Here is a 16156-nt window from a genome sequence, read left to right as displayed (position 1 = left end):
CACGTGACGCTGATTTTCCTAAAATTAACGAAATGACTCGAAAAAAATCGAATCACATCTAAGTTCTTCATCTGTGTACTCCGGCTAAAAAAGGTAGAGTATGGCGAAAAACTGCATCTTATTTTCTCCTACAACTTCAGAATCATCTGACACATTGTACCTTTTTGTTTGTAAACAGCGTTTGACTTACTTGCACTTTCTTAGTCTTTGCACATTCGCTTTGTAAACACTGGGTCTGTGGTTCCGCCTACATTCTGCGTGACCTTTCAACATGATTCAACAGTATGTCATGAACATGCATGCCAGAACCTGTGCTATACGCACTTTTGTGCTTAAAAAGTACAAATTAAAAAAAAAAATGACAGATCGTTTCACTAGATAAGACCCTTCTTCTTGAAGCTGCATTTAAACTATATTTTGGAAGTTCAAAATTGGGGGCACAGTTGAAGTCCATTATATGAAGAAAAATCCTGAAATGCTTTCCTCAAAAACCGTAATGTCTTTACGAGTGAAGACAGAAAGACATGAACATCTTGGATGACAAGGGGGTGAGTAAATTATTTGTAAATTGTTGTTCTGGAAGTGGACTTCTCCTTTAAGAATTACATATGCTTAATATCAAAAAATAAAGTGCTTACAGGATTCCTAAAGAAAACAAAAGAACTGTAAAACAATATAATAAATACAGATATTGGACATTCTAAAAACCTTTTTGAAATTTTCACAAGTTTTGGATTTTGCAAGTTTTTCAGTTTGTAATTATGCTCCGCTTGGAAGCCCTTTTGCTAGTATTTCCTGTCACTGTTTAAGTTCAGAGATAAGAAGACAGCAATCTAGCAGATATACGCTCAAAACGAAGCAACTGTCATGAAACTTGTATGATTATATATTTTTAAATATCGATATTCCGTTTTTGAGAATCGATACAGTACCGCCAAACAAAATATCGCGATACACATGTATATCGATATTTTCATACACCCCTACTAAAGAACTTGTGGAGTGGAATGGAATGGCTCCATGGATGTTAAAGATTCTTCAGTGAAGAAATGTAAATTCTAATAAAGAATTTCCACTCTTTAGAAGTGTATTATTATAATTACAAATTTTGTCACACACACACACACACGTGTGAAGTATGTTTCACAGTCCTGTTCACAGTGGCCATCCAGCACTGCATATTTTGGATGTCTCCGTAATCTAACACACCTGATTCAACTCATAAGCTCATTAGGCTCCATTCGCATGCGCTGGAGAAGCTCTCGTGAGAGTGTATTTGCTGTTGCCTGAGGGTAGGGTATGGGTAAAACTTGGGGAATCTTGTTTTTTTTTTTTCCAGCAAAAGGATTACAATGACTGCTGGAAAAGTGTCACATAAGAGAGACAGGCAGATAGTGTTGGATGGGGCTTCTAGAGACTTAATAATACCGAAAATGTTTGCCAAAATATTAGTCAAATTAGCAGCCGATTAATTTTTCCAGTTTAATGACTGAATAATATTGGCGTTTAAATGCAAAATATTTAAAGTGTATCTAAAGTATACTTGCAATAGTTCCACTTTAGCTCAATCAAATATCATTCAGTTGGACTTCAGCACTATTTCCACGCAATTAAAGTGCATTAGGTGCAAAATTAATTGTTCCAATTTAGCAGACTTTAAATGTACCAGTTGAGTTAAGCATACTAAAAGTGCAATTGCAGGATATTTTTATAAAGTACATAACATGTTAATGTATTCGATAGTATACATGAAATGTATTTAAATTTAATTTAGTGTACTGTAATGGTAAATGGCTAGTAAATGGTTAAATAACAGGAAAAAAATAATTTCTTTGAGACATATTGGCATATACAATGTACAAGATTGGTATCAGTGGTCCAGGGTCATATATACAGGTGCATCTCAATAAATTAGAATGTTGTGGAAAAGTTAATTTATTTCAGTAATTTTACTCAAATTGTGAAACTTGTGTATTAAATAAATTCAATGCACACAGACTGAAGTAGTTTAAGTCTTTGGTTCTTTTAACTGTGATGATTTTGGCTCACATTTAACAAAAACCCACCAATTCACCCTCAACAAATTAGAATATGGTGACATGCCAATCAGCTAATCAACTCAAAACACCTGCAAAGGTTTCCTGAGCCTTCAGAATGGTCTCTTAGTTTGGTTCACTAGGCTACACAGTCATGGGGAAGATGCTGATCTGACAGTTGTCCAGAAGACAATCATTGACACCCTTCACAAGGAGGGTAAGCCACAAACATTTATTGCCAAAGAAGCTGGCTGTTCACAAAGTGCTGCATCCAACATGTTAACAGAAAGTTGAGTAAAAGAAAAAGATGTGCAACCAACTGAGAGAGCCGCAGCCTTGAGAGGCTTGTCAAGCAAAATCAATTCAAGTATTTGGGTGAACTTCACAAAGAATGGACTGAGGCTGGGGTCAAGGCATCAAGAGCCACCACACACAGATGTGTCAAGGAATTTGGCTACAGTTGTCATATTCCTCTTGTTAAGCCACTCCTGAACCACAGACAACGTCAGAGGCGTCCTACCTGGGGTAAGGAGAAGAAGAAATGGACTGTTTGGACTGGTCCAAAGTCCTCTTTTCAGATGAGAGCAAGTTTTGTTTTTCATTTAGAAACCAAGGTCCTACACTGTAAAAAATAAAAAAAACAAATTTTTTAAAGCTGACTCAACAAGTTGTTACATGGCTGCCTTAAAATTTTAAGTTCAGTCAACTAAAATAAGTTTATTCAACTTGAAATGTTAAGTTGTACTAAGTAACAACTTAGATATTTGTGTCTGCTAAACTTAACAGATGGGTAAGTGTAAGTAACCCAGCTGCCTTAAAATTTTAATATAATAAATTTCAAATATCTAAGTTGTCACTTAGTATAATTTAACATTTCAAGTTGAATAAACTTTTTTTGAGTTGACTGAACTTAAAATTTTAAGGCAGCCAGGTTACAAATTATTTTAAGTTGACTCAACAAATTGTTTTATACAGTGTAGAGTCTGGAGGAAGGGTGGAGAAGCTCACAGCCCAAGTTGCTTGAAGTCCAGTGTTAAGTTTCCACAGTCTGTGATGATTTGGGGTGCAATGTCATCTGCTGGTGTTGGCTTCCTTCTGCAGCTTTTTAAAGACGCTGATTTCATTTTCCAGCAGGATTTGGCACCTGCCCACACTGCCAAAAGCACCAAAAGTTGGTTAAATGACCATGGTGTTGGTGTGCTTGACTGGCCAGCAAACTCACCTGACCTGAACTCCATAGAGAATCTATGGGGTATTGTCAAGAAGAAAATGAGAAACAAGAGACCAAAAAATGCAGATGAGCTGAAGGCCACTGTCGAAGAAACCAGTGCCACAGACTGATCACCTCTATGCCACGCAAATTAAGGCAGTAATTAAAGGAAAAGGAGCCCCTACCAAGTACTGAGTACATATACAGTAAATGAACATACTTTCCAGAAGGCCAACAATTCACTAAAAATGTTTTTATTATTATTATTATTATTATTATTATTATTATTATTGGTCTTATGAAGTATTCTAATTTTTTTGGGTTTTTGGGTTTTTGTTAAATGTGAGCCAAAATCATCGCAATTAAAAGAACCACAGACTTAAACTACTTCAGTCTGTGTGCACTGAATTTATTTAATACATGAGTTTCACAATTTAAGTTGAATTACTGAAATAAATGAACTTTTCAATGACATTCTAATTTACTGAGATGCACCTGTATATAAAGCTTAGCCTTTTGCGATTTATTGGATGGGAGGTGCACTATGTACTGTTCATTCATCAGCTGAAAACAGCATAGACCAAAAGATCGATTGAGATTTAAGAATCGATATTGGTTCATCAAAATGAGAATCTATTAAAATCAAGAATTCATGGGGTTTTTTTTTGTTTGTTTATTTGTTTGTTTGTTTGTTTGTTTGTTTGTTTGTTCACCCAGCCCTAGTATATTTTGTTGTTTTTAAACACTGCACTGTCATCCTGTAGGTTCATGATTAAAAATGAAAATGTGAACAAAAATAAAAAGTAATAAAATGTGTTATTATAATTAAAATATAAAAATAAAATGACGATAATATATATATTATTGTTTACTCATTTAACACATAAATGTTTTTGAAAAGACTTTTATGCTCACAATGGCCTAAAAACAATACCATGAAATATAATTACAATTATAATATATATATATATATATATATATATACACACACACATACATATACACACACACATTTTGATGCACGTCTTATTCTGAAGTGTTCAAATGGATCTTAGCCTCACTATGAGAACGTGTTGCTTTGTTGTATGGATTATCGATTGTAAGATCAGAATGGGCAACTATTCGGCACAGCTTGATTGTTCTTAATGCACTCTTTGTTCTTGTTCTTAATGCACTTTAAGAATGTGTGTGTGTATATGTATGTATATATATATATATATATATATATATCATTTATTCCTGTGATGCAAAACACAATTTTCAGCATCATTACTCCAGTCTTCAGTGTCACATGATCCTTCACAATTCATTCTAATATGCTGAATTCCTAACATTGTTATCAATCTTGACAACTACCCTTAGTATTATTGTCGAAATCCTTTTTTTCGGTATTGTGTGATGAACAAAAAGGTCGATGTACTGGTGTTTTTTTTTTTTTTTTTATTATGTGCTTCTACTTGACTACTGTATACAATTATATCACCATCCGCACTCCAATTGATAGCCACTACATTTTCATAAAGTTGACCTCTGCGTGTCTGTCACATTGTTCATGTACACTCAAATCACTGACTCTTATTAAAATTGAACAGTGTTGGCTTTTCACTTAAAACTGATGCATGCCTTCAGAATTCCACACATTCCACAATCCACACGTTACTGTTTCTGACATGCTTTCATCATGTTTTCAACTGCGAGTTTTCTATTTAAATCCACCCAGCAGAATTCCAGCTCAGAAAATGCATAAAGTGGCAGAATGTTCCACGTTTAAGTTTACAAACAGCACGACAATCCTCAGGCCTTGGTGTGTGAGGATTTGAGTGAAGTGGAGGATGGGAGCTATTGCTTTTTTGCCAGCTAATGGTTTACTAAATTAGGCTCCCCATCTGTCAGCTCTTACAGAGCTACCTATTCCCTAATCTAGGAAGACATTCTTAGCCAGGAGATTTTGTAGGGGAGTGGGGAAAAGGGCATAGCCCTCAGTTATAGAAAATGTTCTTGTCTGCTTTTTTATGTTTCTGTAAGGATAAAGGAAGATTAGAAACAGACATTTTGTTTGGCAAAAGCAGAGAAAATTAGAGCGGATTACTGTGCATAATGAAAACAATGACATTTTATTGTTGTGCATTGATGTTTGATGTTTTTCATTTATAGAACATCTATTTTAATTAAAAGCTCTAGTTACCTATATAAATTTTCTGGGTTTTTTTGAACACACAGAGAACAATCTGTGCTGTTCTCAACATCAAGCCAATACCTAGTGACAGTTGCCAGATAATTAGGACTTAGCTGAATTTGTGCGGATTTTGTGTCAATCAGTAGCTTTGATGTTCGTTTGTGAAGAGCAGGAATTTGCAAATGACCCAATTATTTTTGAGAACCCACTTTCGGGTGTAGCTTTTACTCAGGATCTGTCATTATTGTATTCATCAGTATTGCTTTGCTTTGACAAGTACTTTTCAAGCATTTTTATTATAATGTTATCAAATATTACGTTTAGACAAAGTCAGCACAATATGCTACAGTATTCATTAACGTTTAGTTTGATTTGTAATGAATTATTTGTTTATTCTGTGTAGCTTCTATGTAACTTTTGGTAATAAATACAAAAGCAAGTACAATTATTTCATCAAGAAAATCCAAGAAGGTTTTATTGTACCAATTAGCAGTGCAGAGACCAAGGTCTGTTTCTTTTATTGAATTTAAGTTAATAAGTCTCCTGCTGTTCAGCTAATTACTGTAACCCACACTTTTTCTTGGAATATATTAGTTCTGCAGGCACTTACGTTAATTGTTGAAAATGGATTTTTTTCAAGTTTGGAAACTGAGATTTTGCCTATGAAAAGCTATTTTGAAATGTACGCAGAACAGGGGAAATGTGTCATTTGTTAAATGATTTAATAAGAAAACATCTGCAATGCCATTCCCATGATAATTGAGGTGTTACCAAGATATTTTTGTGCTGAAAAATATGTACTACAGAAATAGCCCCTATTAAATTAATTTGAATGAATTAACTACATACTTAACAAAACCATTAGTTTTGTAGCACAGATGTTATGTGTAAGATGTAGACTCAAACCGAATGGTCTTTGACCAATTCATTAAAGAATTTTTAGTTTTTAAATCCGTTTTGGTGTCTAGCCATTGACAATTACTAAACCACTGGACCTGAAACTTTTGTATATATGTGTAAAATGAGTAATTTCCTCTCTTCCACATTCACAAAAGCATCATAAACCTCAGATCTGATAGTGTATTTTAATGAATTACAACTACATGAATTATATGTGTGCAGAAATGTTGTGGGATCTTTTGACAAAAGTACAAATGAGACTTGCAAGTTTAACCTTGATGGCTTAAACATGACTTATATGTGGGTTAAATGAACTATATTAAATATTACGGTTCATACAGTGGAGATCAAAATTAGAGAACAGTGTATAAAAACAGTGTATAAATCTGGTCATTTTCATTGCTCAAAATTTAAAGGATATTAGTTAATAGGTACAGTACAACACTGTTAACATGTCTGACAAAATATCCAAAGTATTTCAACAAAAGACATTATTTTGTGGAAAAAACAGTGATCAGCATTAGAGAACAGTAACCACTGTAGCACAAAAGAAGATTACCTTAAATCTTGGAGTTATGGTTGTCAGAAATTAGTAGGAAGCATACTTGACTGACTTCAGCACATCTGCGGCTGCAGGACATCACTAGTTTCTCAGACTGTGCTGGGGTGCCCAAACTCAGTCCTGGAGGGTCGGTGTACTGCAGAGTTTAGCTCAACTTCACTCTTAAAAATAAAGGTTCTTTATTGGCATCAATGGTTCTATGAAGAACCTTGAACATCCATGGAACCTTTCAAATCCAGAAAAGGTTCTTTACTGAAAGGTTCTTTGGGGAACCAAAAATGGTTCTTCTATGGCATCACTACAAAAACACCTTTTTGGAACCTATTTTTAAGAGTTTTGCCTCGACACACCTCTTGGGAAATTTCTACTATGCCTAGTAAGTGCTTGATTAGCTGGTTCAGGTGTGTCTAATTAGGGTTGGAGCTACTAGGTATGTTCGACTTAACGCAGCGCTGCGCAGCTCGATCAAATTCTGACTTGAAGCAGTGCATGCCGGTTAGAAATTTTGTCCGACTTGAGGCGGCGCTGACGCCTCGTGACTGTCACATGTGCCATCAAAGTACCGCAATAGCGATTCGAGAGTAGCCGGCTGACTCAGCCGGCACAGTTTCTTCAGAGCGGCTGCAGGAGCTCTGATGATCACATGGCTGTTTCACGATTGGCCAGATTCACCGCATGACAACGATCACGTGTGTTTTGGGTTTATTCTAACATCCTAAAGTCCGATAATGCTGACCAATCTGTGTTTTTAGAACAATAAAAGTGTTTTTACTGTAGTCGTAATGTTATATTGAGTCCGATTTATCATAAAACACAGATAAAAGCATAAATAACCCCACTTTATTAGTATTTAAAGAGTATATGTTTATGTTTATCATTATTCTTGCTCAGATGGCGCTGTATTAAGCAGTATATGAAACGTGTTTCTGTTGCTCATGAAAACGCTTTTGAAAAGTTGGTGTATTTGATGAATATTGCATTTAATTGACTTCTTCTGTGATAGAGCACGCAAACACCGCGAGAGCTTCACTGACAAGAGTAAAAAGTGTCCGTCTTGACGCCTCCGTTTTCGGCTCCACCCCCGACTGCTCTCGGCTACTCTCGTTGATCACCGTCTGTAGCCGTAGATGAAGTCGAACACACCTAAAGTCTGCAAGACACTGGCCCTGCAGGACCAAGTTTGGGCACCCCTGTTGTAGTGGATTTCTTATAGCTTTGTTGCCATGAATTTTCCAGATATTTTCAGCTGGGTTTGGATCAAGATTTTGACCCAGCCATTTCATTACTACAGAGTTCTACTGCTTGACCTATTTTGCAGTGTGATGGTGGCATTGTCTTGCAGACTGTTTGGGAGATGCACTTGCAGGAATGGAACTGCATGTTGCTGAATGAGGTTCTGATAAACATTTGCATTCTCCTGCCATGTATCTGTATAAGAGCCCCAACTCCTGCTGCAGAAAACATCCCCCAAACCATGGCACTTCCTCCTCCACCTTTCTCTTTACCCACTTGGGCTTCAGTCTTTCCTCAATTTTACGCCGAATCAAATGTTTCCCCATCAGCCCTAAATGTTAAACTTGCTCTTATCACTAAAGTGATCCTTGGACCAGTTCTCCTCTGTAAACACAACATGCTCCTCAGCAAAGGCAAGCTTTGCCTTCTGATTCTTTCTGCTGATGAGAGGCTTGGTCATTGCAGAGTCCACGTTTTTTTTAAACATGATAAGACAGATCCTTAACCTGTTCAGCGATAAACTGGCAAGCAACTCCAGCTGCACTGCTGAACCGATTCCCCATTGAGAGTCTCTTTGTTATTCTGTCTTCTCGTGCATTTGTCTTACGTGGACAACAACCTTTTTGGGGGACTTGAATGTGCTGTAGTTCAAATCATTTGGTTCATTTGGTCCAGACCAAAAAGAAAATTGATACATTTTGTCCTGGTCTGCTTAGCATTCACAGTGGTATTTTTGACAGCGAACCTAAAGATACTGAATCTAAAGGCAAAGTAATACGTTCAAAACCTGATTGGTCGGGTTGAATGATGTAAATTTTGTGACGGACCTCTCCAAACACCTCCAAATAAAAAAATGTGTACGATGTCACAGTAAAATAGAAGTCAAATACACCTAATGTCATCTGCTGGACTAAGCGCGCTCACTGTTGCGTGTACATATGATTTTATTTTCACCACCTGCAAACTCATGAAGAGCTTATAAAAGGCACTTTACCTCTTCGTTGCACCACATTTCCCCTTTGCTCATTTTGTTTTGGATACACCACTTGTTCCCTTTGTGAGATCATGTCGCATAGCATCGCATCTTGTCATTACTTCCTGTTTTTGGTTCATTTAGTAGTATTTGGTCCTTGTTGCATGCATGTTTAATTCGAACCGCACCAGAGTTCGTTTGGGTCTCAGCCAGCTTGTTTGGTGTGCACCAGGATTCGGATGGCAGCGCTCACACTTAGGATGTATTCACACCTGTCTTGTTTGGTTCGACTGAATCAAACTCATGTTCATTTCCCCCTTGGTGCGGATCTTTTGGGCAGGTGTGAATACAGCAATCACACTCAGGTGCGGACCAAACATCCGTACCGAGAGGTGGTCTCGGTCCGGTTCCAAATGAACTGCGAATAACCTTAAGCACATGTGGGTTTGTTTACAGTTTCTAGTTAAATTCCAAAGAGTGGCGTAAAAGCAAACCGCACCAAATGAAAAAAAGGTCAACATTGTATTTTGTCTGGACCAAAGCAAGTGGACTTCCTGGTGTGATTACTTACTTACTTACTTACTGCCCATCACCCCTGCCAGGGTATGGGCCGCAACAACAGACCTCCAAAGTCCTCTGTCCTGGGCCATTTTCTCCAGCTGTCGCCAGGTATAACCCACCTTTGTGGTGTCAGCATCAAGGTCACGTCACCCGGTTTTTCTTGGACGGCCTCTCCTCTGCTTTTTCTGAGGTTTCTACTTCAGTGCCTGTCTGGAGATTTGTGTTGGTGGTTTGCGCAAGGTATATCCTATCCAACCCAATCCCTGCTTCCTAATTTTTTCCTCAGCAAGAAGTTGGCAGGTTTTCTCCCAAAGGTTGGCATTGCTGATGGTGTCAGGCCAGCGGATCTGAAGGATCCCTCTAAGGCAGCTGTTAACGAAGATCTGGACCTTCCTGAGGGTGGTCTTGCTCATCCTCTGCTGGTCTATTTATGCTACCCAGGTACGTGAAGGACTGCACTTCTTTCAGGGAAATTCCATTCAGAGTGATTGGCTCTGTAGTGGTGGTGTTGACCTTCAGAATCTTGGTCTTGTCTTTGTGGATGTTGAGGCCAACTTGTGATGACATGAATGTCTCAACATTTATCTTCTCTTGCATCTGTTGTTGACTGTGTGAAAGGAGGGCAAGATCATCCGTAAATTTCCAAGTCATCTAGCTGTTTCCACAAAGTCCATTGAATACCGTTCCTGTGTCCGCTGGTGGATGACATGACAAGTCTGAACACACCCTTAGTGTCATTGTAAACCTTCAATATTCGAGAAATCCCACGTTTGGAATGACCAACTTCTCATGCAGTAGCTAAAAGGGTAATCCCCTTAGCCTTCATCTGGACAACCTATTGTCGCAGGGATGCAGTCACCTTAGAGCGGCCCACCATCTTGCAATCTCAGTAAAAATTGGAGGAATGCTGGCGACTGACATATAATTAAGGAAACTGGTGCCAAACAGGTGCCAAATTAACACCAACAACTTGTAAGTGTTCTCAAATTTTGATCAAAGTTATTTTTCAGATTTTTCAAATTCAAATTTACATTTTTATACTGTGCTTCAGAATACAATTCGTTTATGAAATATGCATATAAAACTGTCCTTCAATTCCTGTTAGGATTATTTCAAATAGGACTAAGCAGTGACCTTGAAATTTAAGAAATTATAGGTTGTTCCATAATTTGGATCTCCACTGTACCTTGAAATAAAAAACTGTAAAGTTTGAAATATTTTTCACTTAGAAACTGCTAGTAAATTTCACAAATTAAAAATAATAATGAAAAAAAAGTTAAAAATTGAATGAAACATAAAATTTGAAGTATAAATAGTTTTTGTCAAAAAACATTAGCATACTCCAATAACCTGTTTTATTTACTACTTCAAAAAATATTTTTTTACAGTATAGTGTTATAAAAACATTTTGAAAATGCAAGCATTTTAATAATTCCAAAAAAAGAAGTATTTTTACATTAAAAAATAATAATCCTGTTGTGTTTCCTGAATAAAACCTATTGTCCTAATATTATTTTGTGGAACTCAGTCTTTCCATGTCATCATATCAAATTCAGACTGCAGGCTCATATCAGGTGAAATATAATTTGTTTTGGCATGGCGCTGGAGATTTAGTAACTGAATTCAGTTCAGGAAACACTAAGTAGCCTAAACAAATCTATTAACATTTACTGAAAACATACACTGCGCATTCAGAAGGCTTACATTACATCAATGCGTAATCTTTTGCAGTGGCCCCTTTAACACCCATACTGCACTCCCAATCTCCAAAGAAACACTGTCCGTGAAGCCCCTCCCCCACCACACTGGTATTTGAACATCAGATTATCCCCAAACGCTTTGAGCGGTATGCATGAGACGAGGCTAAGGAACGAATTAGGCAGCGAGAGAGTTAAGAAATGCTGGCCTTGTGTGCAAGTTGAGCGGGGGGTTTCAATAGTCATTTCTCTGAGACTTAAATGTTACATGTTCAGAAATGTCTCACCAAAGGTCATACAGTCAATGATGTTCATTAAAAAAAAAAAAAAACAGAGAGACGCAACCAATCCACAGGTCAGGTCTCCATGGGAACGTGCTACAACAAATCAATTTACAGCACTGTTCTGTGTATACAATATACGCAAAACAAAACTGTTTCTGTTACGGTTTACCATACCATTACCAAAGTAGCGTATTCAGATCACTTGTGAGTAACTGCTTTGTCTTTCCCTGTGGGACTGATGCCTTTTGTTTATATTATACTGCAAAGAAGACCTTGAGGGTATATGGAGCCCTGGTACATATAGCGCCTCTCTTTGTGTGTTTAGCTGTCTCTAAAGATGTAGAAGACTCTTTGTGATATGATCGTTTAGTATCAGCAGACTTTTTGTTTGAAATGTATGATTCGCTATGCCATTCATTTTCCAAAATCAAAAAAGTGTTGAATATATTTTCGTTCCAATTACTGTCGTGACCCTGACTTGGAGAATGCACATTTTTCACATATCTGCAGTTAATTGTAAAAGTCTGAATTCACATCTAGCATTATTTAATCTCTTTTTGCCCCATGACTTACTTCCATCTAAATAATATTCATCTAAGTAAAGGATCTCATTGTTAACACCATTTTGTCCATGTAACTCAAAAAAGGGAGATACAAGTCATTCAAAGAAGTAATTTTAGTGAATAAAACCCAATTTGTTCTTGCTTCAATGTGTTGCTTATTTGCAGACTACCCAAGTTCAAATTCTGAGATATTTTATTTAATGGGCTTTTGCTTTTCATTGACAAGATGGTGGGAAAATGCTGCTTTGGACAAAAGGTAAAAGTCCAGCGATGCTTAATTCAGTTAAATGGATTTGTATATGAGGTGCTGATTTGGTGTGTTTAAATGCAATACATTTTATTTATTTATTTATTTGTTTGTTTATTTTTTAATCTGCAATAGTAGTAATCACAAATAGGTTTAGCAATGGCAAAATAAGCAGCTAGAAGCTTTGTAATGCTTCTTCTTTATCTGTAAGGTTGTACTTGTTCATTTAACTTTGATAAACTCGGCTTTCTATAGAAAAGAAGTTAGTTATGCAAATTTTTGTAGAAGGTGGAGAAGATTTTGAAAAATTACAGATACTACACTGACCGAAATTATTTGTGGAGGTTGGGGGGGGGGAGGCGGATGGGTCAGGATCTGGTGTGACCACCATTTGCCTCACGCAGTGCAACACATCTCTTTCACACAGAGTTGATCAGGTTGTTGATTGTGGCCTGTGGAATGTTGGTCCACTCCTCTTCAATGGCTGTGCGAAGTTGCTGGATATTGGCAGGACCTTTAACACGCTGTCGTATACACTGATCCAGAGCATCCCAAACATGCTCAATGGGTGACATGTCCGGTGAGTATGCTGGCCATGCAAGAACTGGGATGTTTTCAGCTTCCAGGAATTGTGTACAGAGCCTTGCAACATGGGGCCGTGCATTATCATGCTGCAACATGAGGTGATGGTTGTGGATGAATGGTACAACAATGGGCCTCAGGATCTCGTCACGGTATCTCTGTGCATTCAAAATGCCATCAATAAAATGCACCTGTGTTCGTTGTCCATAACGCCTGCCCATACCATAACCCCACCGCCACCATGGGCCACTCGATCCACAATGTTGACATCAGCAAACCACTCACCCACACAACGCCATACACGCTGTCTGCCATCTGGCCTGTACAGTGAAAACCAGGATTCATCCGTGAAGAGAACACCTCTACAAAGTGCCAGACGCCATCGAATGTGAGCATTTGCCCACTCAAGTCGGTTACGATGACGAACTGCAGTCAGGTTGAGACCCGATGAGGATGACGAGCATGCAGATGAGCTTCCCTGAGACGGTTTCTGACAGTTTGTGCAAAAATCCTTTGGTTATGCAAACCGATTGTTGCAGCAGCTGTCCAGGTGGCTGGTCTCAGATGATCTTGGAGGTGAAGATGCTGGATGTGGAGGTCCTGGGCTGGTGTGGTTACAGGTGGTCTGCGTGAGGCCGGTTGGATGTACTGCCAAATTCTCTGAAATGCCTTTGGAGACGGCTTATGGTACAGAAATGAACATTAAATTCACAGCCAACAGCTCTGGTGGACATTCCTGCAGTCAACATGCCAGTTGCACGCTCCCTCAAAACTTAGGACATCTGTGGCATTGTGCTGTGTGATAAAACAGCACATTTTAGAGTGTCCTTTTATTGTGGCCAGCCTAAAGCACACCTGTGCAATAATCATGCTGTCTAATCAGCATCTTGATATGCCACACCTGTGAGGTGGATGGATTATCTCGGCAAAGGAGAAGTGCTCACTAACACAGATTTAGACAGATTTGTGAACAACATTTGAGAGAAATAGGCCTTTTCTGTACATAGAAAAAGCATTAATTACTGACACAGAAGAAATGAAATTCTTGAATAAAGACGTTATTTTTGTTTTCTTTGCAAACAAAAAGTATTCTCTTAGCTTTGTAAAATTAGGGTTAAACCACTGATGTAACCAGGGTTTGTACAGATACTGTTAAATTAAATTCCAGGACTTTCTATGACTTTCCAAGCACTTCAAACAAAGATCTTACTTAAGCTGATGGACGTTATCATATTATAAGTCAGACACTGAAGTGACTGGCTGTTTTTGTCACTTTTCTGAGGAAGATTTATTTACTTGTTTGTCAGTGATTCACACAGAGACATTTTGCTTAGATTTATTAATGTTCATCTGATCTCATTATCTAAGTGACTTCTCTGTCTGTTCTAAAGTTGTTTTCTTTGGATTGTTTGAAGTTATTATAGGTAAACCATGGTAACCAAAACATTATTACTACTTTATTTTCTTAAGAGATTTGTATTTGTGTATACTTTCTTTGTTTTGTTTTTTTTTGTTTTGTTGTTATAACTAACTGTAGCTACGGCCTAAATGGTTTGATCTTTTCTACTGTTTAATTTGTAAACCCGCTCCGAAATTCCGATATAAATCTAATGATTCACAATCCGTGCTCCGGAGTCCCGATCTAAACAATAAGTAGGGCTGTCAAGCGATTAATCACGCATACAAAATAAAAGTTTGAGTTTGCCTAATATGTGTGTGTGAACTGTGTAATTATTATGTATATATAAATACACACAAATTAATGTATATATTTAGGATAAATATGTTATGTACATAATGTTTATTTATATATAATATAAGTTATACAAAAATTTCAATAAATACATATACTTGTAAATATTTCTTAAATATATACATGAATGTGTTTTATTTATATATACATAATAATTATACACAGCACACACATATATTAGGCAAACTCAAACTTTTATTTTGTATGCATTAATCTCATCATTCCTTTGAGAGCCCTAATAATAAGCTAATGATTCGAGAACCATCATTTGAAGTCCCGATCTGAATCAAAAGATTTGCGAACCCCCTCCAAATTTCCATTTGAAATTAAATTATTTGCTATCCGTGCAGATAGGGAACCGGAGCGTGGATTGCAAAGTCATTTAATTTATGAAATAATTTGCAAACCCACTCTGAAGTCCTGATCTGAATGAAAAGAGTTGCGATCTGTGCTCCAAAAAGTTCAGATCTGAATCAGAAGATTTGCAAAGTCCCTCCGAATTTTCAATCTAAATCAAATGACTTGCAATCCATGCTCAAGAGTCCTGATCTGAATAATGATTAGCGAACTATCATTTCAGATAAGGAATCGGAGTGTTGATTGCGAATCATTCAATTCACAAAATAATTTGCGAACCCACTCTGAAGTCCCATCAAAAGATTTGCGAACCCCCTCCGAATTTTCAATCTAAATCAAATAATTTGCAATCTGAGCTTGAGAGTGCTGATCTGAATAATAATTAGTGAACCATCATTTTAGATAAGGAATCAGAGCATGGATTGCGAATCATGAATCGTAAATCATTCAATTTGGGAAATGACTCACGAACCCACTCCGAAGTCCCAATCTGAATCAAAAGATTAGCAATCCACTCTCCAAAAAGATTTCAATTAACAAAACAATTTGGGAACCCACTTTGAAGTCTTGATCTAAAATCAAATGATTCGTCATCTGAAGTTACAACATGAATTAAATGATTCACGATACGTGATATTCCAATCTAAATCATATGATTCTCGAGCCTGCTCCGAAGTCCTGATCTAAATAAAATGATTCATGATACGTGATCAAATTCAAGTACTTAAAGCACTTTAAGCACTTTGTATGAACCCTGTGTCACATGAATTATTTTATCGATGTCTTTACCTTTTTGGCCTTGAGCGTGGTAGTTGCGTTGCTGTCTGTGCAGAGTCAGAAAGCCCTCGGATTTCATCAAAAATATCTTAATTTGTGTTCCGAAGATGAGCGACAGGTTTGGAACGAGGGTGAGTAATTAATGACAGAATTTTCATTTTTGAATGAACTATCTCTAAAAGAAACACTTCCTGCCTTCACCCCATTATCTACATCCTTGCTTGTGTCTGTCTATGGACACATCA

This window comes from Labeo rohita, unplaced genomic scaffold (genome assembly GCF_022985175.1).
Source record: "Labeo rohita strain BAU-BD-2019 unplaced genomic scaffold, IGBB_LRoh.1.0 scaffold_95, whole genome shotgun sequence".
In the NCBI taxonomy this organism is placed as follows: Eukaryota; Metazoa; Chordata; class Actinopteri; order Cypriniformes; family Cyprinidae; genus Labeo; species Labeo rohita.
Note: the sequence above shows the minus strand (reverse complement) of the source record.